Raw genomic sequence first — 7,500 nt, forward strand, 5'->3', positions numbered from 1 at the left:
GCCAGCACACACACCTCGCATGGTTTGAAGGACACCTGAGGGCTCGCGGGGCCACGCGGCCGTCACACAGCCCGGACGGTAAAGACGCCCTCCCGGCAGCGGGAGCGGCGACACCTCACCTGCGACGGGAAGCGAATTGGAAAGGAGACCGCCCTGCCCGAGCACCGGACTCCGCCGTGGCTTCCCCATTACAGAGAGCCCCGGAAGAGCCGGCCCGCCGGGGGCCCTTTCCGACGCGACCCGAAAAGCCTCATCGATCAGCCGAGAAAAGAGGAGCGAAAGAAGGCCCCGCGGCCTCGGTCCTGGGACATCGGCAGCCCAAAGCGCGCACCACACCACGCTTCCAGGCGGGCAGCGGGCAGACGGACGCAGCAGGGCTGCTTTTCCGCGTGCGGGACACGTCCCCGAGAGGCCCTCCCCACGGCTTGGCGCCGCCGAGCCTCCCCGACGCACCCGAGCGCCACTTTGCAGCAGAGCTTTCGCATCGGTCACAGCGGAGAAAGCGCGGGGAGGTGCCGCCACCCAACCCCGGCTGCGGACAACGATTCCCTTTTATTAGCGAGACAACATCGGGACGGGACCACGGCGGGAGGAGGCCACGGCAGGCCACGCTCCCGGCCCCACGGAACCCTTCCGAGCGTGCGAGAAAGCGCCACCGACCATGCCCACGGGCCACCGGCTTTCGCCCGCCTCGCGGCGATCGGCTTTCCCTCCGGAAAAGCCAGGGGGAACGGCAAACAGCGGAGGGGAAAAAAAAAAGGCACGACAGCGCGCGTCACATAACCCCGTGCTACCCACGGGGGCCGCGGGCCTGGGGGGCGAGGCGCGCGCCTCTCACTCCCCCCCCCTTTAATCCCAACGACCTCTCAAAGAACGCCTCCTTCTCGTCTCTCTCCCTTTCGGCGTTCGTGGCCCGCGCGCCTTTGTGCCGCGCTTCTCCGTCGTGCCGCGGCGGCTTAAGGCCGCGAGAAAAAAAAAAAAAACAAACAGCGTAAGGCCGGGGCAGGCACCCCCCCAGTGCAACCGCACAAGCCGGCACACACGCCTGAAACAGCGGACCTTCTCGCAACCCAGCCCACCGGCAACCACGGCAGCCGGGACAGGCCCGACACCACGGGCCGCCCCAGCGTCGCGGCTCAGTCGATGCCGGCCGAAAACAAGGAAGGGCGAGGCGCCGCCGCCTCGCCGGCAAGCATTCTCACAGGGCTCTCTCTTGTCGGGCTTCCGGTCCGCTCTCGGCAGCCGGCCACCGCAGGCCGGCCGCCGCCCCTGAGACCTTCCCGCCCGCTACGCGGGTTCCCCAGCTTAGGGCCGAGGAAGGGGGACGACTTCAACACACAGCGGGGGGGGGGGCGAGGCGCCGCCGCCCCGCCACAACATCGGGCGACTCCCGTCACCGAGCCCCTCGGCCAACCGGGCGAGGCCGGAGGCAAGGCCGCACGCCCCACCGGAGCGTCCCCGTGGCACCGCCGACACACCAAGCACAGGTCGGGAGCCGGGAACGGGGCGCCGCCACCTCGGCCAACTGGGCCCATCCTCGGAGCTCTCAGGGAAGGGCCGGGAAAAGCCCCGTCGGGGCTCCGCGAAACAGAGCGCGCCCCGGCCGCGTCCACCCCACCGGCTGCCAGCCACCGCACCAGACTGACAGCCGAAAACCGAGCCCGCCGAGCGGGCACCGGCTTAAGGCCGGGCAGAAAAGGAACGAGGCGCCGCCGCCTCGGCCACCACCGGACTTTCCCCTGCGGCCCCCCTGCACGGAGTCGGCAGCCGCCAGGGTCGGAGGGAGGATACACTCACGGGTCTCTCGCCACCCCACCTAGGCCGACAAGCGGCTCACACAGTCTCTCTCTTTTTCGGCCTTTCCCATCAACTGGGGCTGTGAAACCAGGATAAAAGCCACGCGACTCATATCCCGCTTATTCGACACTCTTCGTTCTGGCAACCGCGCGCGCGGCCGCCGCTCTCGACCTTCGACACAGGCACCGCCAGCCTGCGGGGACACGGCCCATCACCCGCTCCCATAATACGGACAGACGAGTCCAAGGCCCCGGACGCCTCCAAGAGAACCAATCGTACTTGACCGGGGCGGTGCGCTGGCGCACGCCGCCTCCTACCATGACGCAACTGGAGGCAGCCAGAAACAGCGACCCCTTGGTGAACTTCCAGGACGGGTGGGGCAACAGGTCTACCCGGCCCCTGCCGAAATTTGCCTAAGTCCCGCCGGAGCTGGGTAGACCTGTTCGCCCCGCGACCGGGCACCACCGCGGCGCCACGCCGACGGTTTCGGGGCGCGGCCGGCGGCCGCGGCCGGGCCCGGATCCGGGTAGACCTGTCCGCCCGGAGCCTTCCCCGGGCCGGGTAGACCTGTTCACGCCGAGACCGGGCGCCGCCAGGGGAGCCACGCGGGCAGTTTCGTGGCACGGCCGGCGGCCGCGGCCGAGCCCGGATCCGGGTAGACCTGTTCGCCCTCTGGCCGGACGCTGCCGGGACAGTACGCTGACGGCTCCGGCAACCGCTGGTGGCCGCAGCCGACCCCGGAGACAAGGCATCCTCCTGCCATCCCTGAGCCGGGGGAACCCCACAGCCCCGGAACGCCCCGGAACCGTATGGCTCTAGCAGCCCTGTCCCGCCTGAGAACCCGGTTTCAAGACCAATACGTATTTTCGACAAAACTCAACCTTTAATTTTTGAACGAGTACATCTTTCTTCTGCTAGGAACAAGGAAGTTTCCTGGGGAAAAAAAAAATTCTTTGCGAATTTTACTCCGTTTTCTTGGGCGCCCACACCACAGCCGGCCACGCTCGGGAGGATCGTGTGCCCTTAGCTCGGCCAGCCCACACACATTGACGCACCAAAACGGACGCCCCTCCCCACCCCACCCCGGGCACCACGCCCAGCCCCACCAGAGCAGAGCACCTCTAGGGAGACAGCGGGGAGGGGAAGCAGGTGCATAGGAACAGGGAACGAAGCCGATGGCCGCCGGCGCGACTGGCCCCGCCCACCAGGAGGGGCCGGGGCCGAGGCCGGGGGGACCGGGCGGCCGCCTTCGGGCCGGTTCTTTCGGGGTCCGCCGAGGTCCCCGTCTCCCGCCGCCGCTTCGGGGGGCCGCGGGGGCGCCGCGCCCAGGTGCCCGAGGCCGGCAGGCAGCGGGCGAGCCCCGGCGGGACGAGCCCCGCCCGCCGGCGAGGGCCGGGCGGCGGCCGGGGCCGGGCCCGGATCCGGGTAGACCTGTCCGCCCGGAGCCGTCCCCGGGCCGGGTAGACCTGTTCACGCCGAGACCGGGCGCCGCCAGGGGAGCCACGCGGGCGGTTTCGTGGCACGGCCGGCGGCCGCGGCCGAGCCCGGATCCGGGTAGACCTGTTCGCCCTCTGGCCGGACGCTGCCGGGACAGTACGCTGACGGCTCCGGCAACCGCTGGTGGCCGCAGCCGACCCCGGAGACAAGGCATCCTCCTGCCATCCCTGAGCCGGGGGAACCCCACAGCCCCGGAACGCCCCGGAACCGTATGGCTCTAGCAGCCCTGTCCCGCCTGAGAACCCGGTTTCAAGACCAATACGTATTTTCGACAAAACTCAACCTTTAATTTTTGAACGAGTACATCTTTCTTCTGCTAGGAACAAGGAAGTTTCCTGGGGAAAAAAAAAATTCTTTGCGAATTTTACTCCGTTTTCTTGGGCGCCCACACCACAGCCGGCCACGCTCGGGAGGATCGTGTGCCCTTAGCTCGGCCAGCCCACACACATTGACGCACCAAAACGGACGCCCCTCCCCACCCCACCCCGGGCACCACGCCCAGCCCCACCAGAGCAGAGCACCTCTAGGGAGACAGCGGGGAGGGGAAGCAGGTGCATAGGAACAGGGAACGAAGCCGATGGCCGCCGGCGCGACTGGCCCCGCCCACCAGGAGGGGCCGGGGCCGAGGCCGGGGGGACCGGGCGGCCGCCTTCGGGCCGGTTCTTTCGGGGTCCGCCGAGGTCCCCGTCTCCCGCCGCCGCTTCGGGGGGCCGCGGGGGCGCCGCGCCCAGGTGCCCGAGGCCGGCAGGCAGCGGGCGAGCCCCGGCGGGACGAGCCCCGCCCGCCGGCGAGGGCCGGGCGGCGGCCGCGGCCGGGCCCGGATCCGGGTAGACCTGTCCGCCCGGAGCCGTCCCCGGGCCGGGTAGACCTGTTCACGCCGAGACCGGGCGCCGCCAGGGGAGCCACGCGGGCGGTTTCGTGGCACGGCCGGCGGCCGCGGCCGAGCCCGGATCCGGGTAGACCTGTTCGCCCTCTGGCCGGACGCTGCCGGGACAGTACGCTGACGGCTCCGGCAACCGCTGGTGGCCGCAGCCGACCCCGGAGACAAGGCATCCTCCTGCCATCCCTGAGCCGGGGGAACCCCACAGCCCCGGAACGCCCCGGAACCGTATGGCTCTAGCAGCCCTGTCCCGCCTGAGAACCCGGTTTCAAGACCAATACGTATTTTCGACAAAACTCAACCTTTAATTTTTGAACGAGTACATCTTTCTTCTGCTAGGAACAAGGAAGTTTCCTGGGGAAAAAAAAAATTCTTTGCGAATTTTACTCCGTTTTCTTGGGCGCCCACACCACAGCCGGCCACGCTCGGGAGGATCGTGTGCCCTTAGCTCGGCCAGCCCACACACATTGACGCACCAAAACGGACGCCCCTCCCCACCCCACCCCGGGCACCACGCCCAGCCCCACCAGAGCAGAGCACCTCTAGGGAGACAGCGGGGAGGGGAAGCAGGTGCATAGGAACAGGGAACGAAGCCGATGGCCGCCGGCGCGACTGGCCCCGCCCACCAGGAGGGGCCGGGGCCGAGGCCGGGGGGACCGGGCGGCCGCCTTCGGGCCGGTTCTTTCGGGGTCCGCCGAGGTCCCCGTCTCCCGCCGCCGCTTCGGGGGGCCGCGGGGGCGCCGCGCCCCGGTGCCCGAGGCCGGCAGGCAGCGGGCGAGCCCCGGCGGGACGAGCCCCGCCCGCCGGCGAGGGCCGGGGCGGGGGCCCGGGCCGGGGCCGGGGCCGGCGGCCGGGGCCGGGGCCGGGGCCGGGGCCGGCGGCCGGGGCCGGGGCCGGGGCCGGGGCCGGGCGGCCGCCTTCGGGCCGGTTCTTTCAGGGTCCGCCGAGGTCCCCGGCCCCCGCCGCCGCTCCGGCGGGCCGCGGGGGCGCCGCGCCGAGGCGCCCGATGCTGGCAGGGAGCGGGCGGCCCCCGGCCCATGTTCACACGGAGAGATAGGCAGACACAGGGACTCTCAGACCCACTCACAGCCCCGCCGCCCCCCTCTCTTTTTGCCGCGGACGGCCACAGCTGCACACTCATCGACACAGACAGACACACACAGACATAGGCACGCCTGCGCATGGACGCGCACACTTGCCGCAGATGCGCTCCGTCCCCCTCCCTCCCGTCGCCCTGTCTCTCGAGGGTTGGGGGCACTCCTGCTCTCCACCATCTGCCTCCCTGGCGCCACCCTCAGACTTTTCTCGCCCCTGCCCAGGGTCCCATCAGCCAGTTCGGACGGCGGCGACGGCAGCAGCAGGGGGGCGAGGACTTGGGTGCCGAGGCAGCCAGGGTGTTCGGCGAGCAGGCCGAGAGCCTGGTGCAGAAGTAGGGCCAGCGACAGTCTGGAGGTGGTGGCGGGATGCTTGGCACTGTCTCTTTTTGAAGAAGCATCCTGTTCAGGTCGCTCTGAGCCTCTCGGTTCGATGGCGTTCCTTCCTGCCTACCCCCAGCCCCGGTCAAGCCTGCGGCAGGACGGAAGCGAGGCGGGCGGATGAGGGAGTGAGAGATGCAGAAATCAAGGTGGGAGGTGGGGCAAGGGCACGGCAGGCTTTCGAGGGCCGGGAGCCGGGCTTAGAGAGCGGATGCTGCTGGCCGTTTTGGCACGGAGGCGGCGGGAACGCCGCCGGCTCCTAAAGAGTCCCTCCTTCCCTCTCCGGCAGTGGCATGGGGAGCGGGCTGCAGGCAGGGTGGCGACAGGGCGGGCTGGAGCTGGGGAAGCGCGCGGCAGGGGGTGACGCTGACGGCCGCTCAGGCATGGAGCCAGAAGGGACGCCGCCGTCTGGGACCGAAAGTCACTCGCCTTCACGTCCCAGCTTTCGGGGCGGGGGGGGGGGAGGGGGGGACCAGCGCGTGCGAGCTGCCGTGTGTGGCGGGTGCGTGCGGGGCTGCCAGACGTGCGGGCTGGCCGCCCAAGACGTGCTCGCGGGCCTGGACTGGGTCCCGGGGCTGCGGGTCCGATCGACGAGACCTGGTCTCCCCAGCACCAGGAGGGGAGGCCGGGTCCACCCACATTGGGGGGGTGGGGGGGAGGGGAGGTGGGCAGGGGGCAGGCCCCGAGCTCCAGGAGGAGAAATCTACAAAGGAAACAAATCTACGGGCCGCTCATGTGACTAGGGTTCCAAGCGGGGCCTGGAGAAGGAGGTCTGCCCAGAGCTACACGGCAAACCCATAGGGCCGGACGGGGGAAGCCAACAGGCGTCGCCCGGTGCTAAGCGCCCAGCCGGGCGGGGCATGGCGAAGCCAAGAGGCGTGGCCCGGCGCTAAGCGCCCGGCCGGGCGGGGCCTGGCAAAGCCAACAAGCGTCGGCCGGCGTTAAGCACCCGGCTGGGCGGAGCCGGAGAAGCCAACAGGTGTCCGCCGGCGCTAAGCGCCCAGCCGGGCGGAACCGGGCGAAGCAACCAGGTCTACCCCGGCGCTAAGCGTTAGGCCGAGCGGGGCCGGGCGAAGCCAACCAGCGTGGCCCGGCGCTGCGCGCCCGGCCGGGCGGGGCCGGGTGAAGCCAAGGGGCGTCCCCCGGCGCTAAGCGTTAGGCCGGGCGGGGCCGGGTGAAGCCAAGGGGCGTCCCCCGGCGCTGAGCGCCCAGCCGGGCGGGGCCGGGCGAAGCAACCAGGTCTACCCCGGCGCTAAGCGTTAGGCCGGGCGGGGCCGGGCGAAGCCAACCGGCGTGGCCCGGCGCTGCGCGCCCGGCCGGGCGGGGCCGGGTGAAGCCAAGGGGCGTCCCCCGGCGCTAAGCGTTAGGCCGGGCGGGGCCGGGTGAAGCCAAGGGGCGTCCCCCGGCGCTGAGCGCCCAGCCGGGCGGGGCCGGGCGAAGCAACCAGGTCCACCCCGGCGCTAAGCGTTAGGCCGAGCGGGGCCGGGCGAAGCCAACCGGCGTGGCCCGGCGCTGAGCGCCCGGCCGGGCGGGGCCGGGTGAAGCCAAGGGGCGTCCCCCGGCGCTAAGCGCCCAGCCGGGCGGGGCCGGGCGAAGCAACCAGGTCTACCCCGGCGCTAAGCGTTAGGCCGAGCGGGGCCGGGCGAAGCCAACCGGCGTGGCCCGGCGCTGAGCGCCCGGCCGGGCGGGGCCGGGTGAAGCCAAGGGGCGTCCCCCGGCGCTAAGCGTTAGGCCGGGCGGAGCCGGGCGAAGCCAACCGGCGTGGCCCGGCGCTAAGCGCCCGGCCGGGCGGGGCCGGGTGAAGCCAAGGGGCGTCCCCCGGCGCTAAGCGCCCGGCCGGGCGGGGCCCGG

This window comes from Aphelocoma coerulescens, unplaced genomic scaffold (genome assembly GCF_041296385.1).
Source record: "Aphelocoma coerulescens isolate FSJ_1873_10779 unplaced genomic scaffold, UR_Acoe_1.0 HiC_scaffold_237, whole genome shotgun sequence".
NCBI classification, from domain to species: Eukaryota; Metazoa; Chordata; class Aves; order Passeriformes; family Corvidae; genus Aphelocoma; species Aphelocoma coerulescens.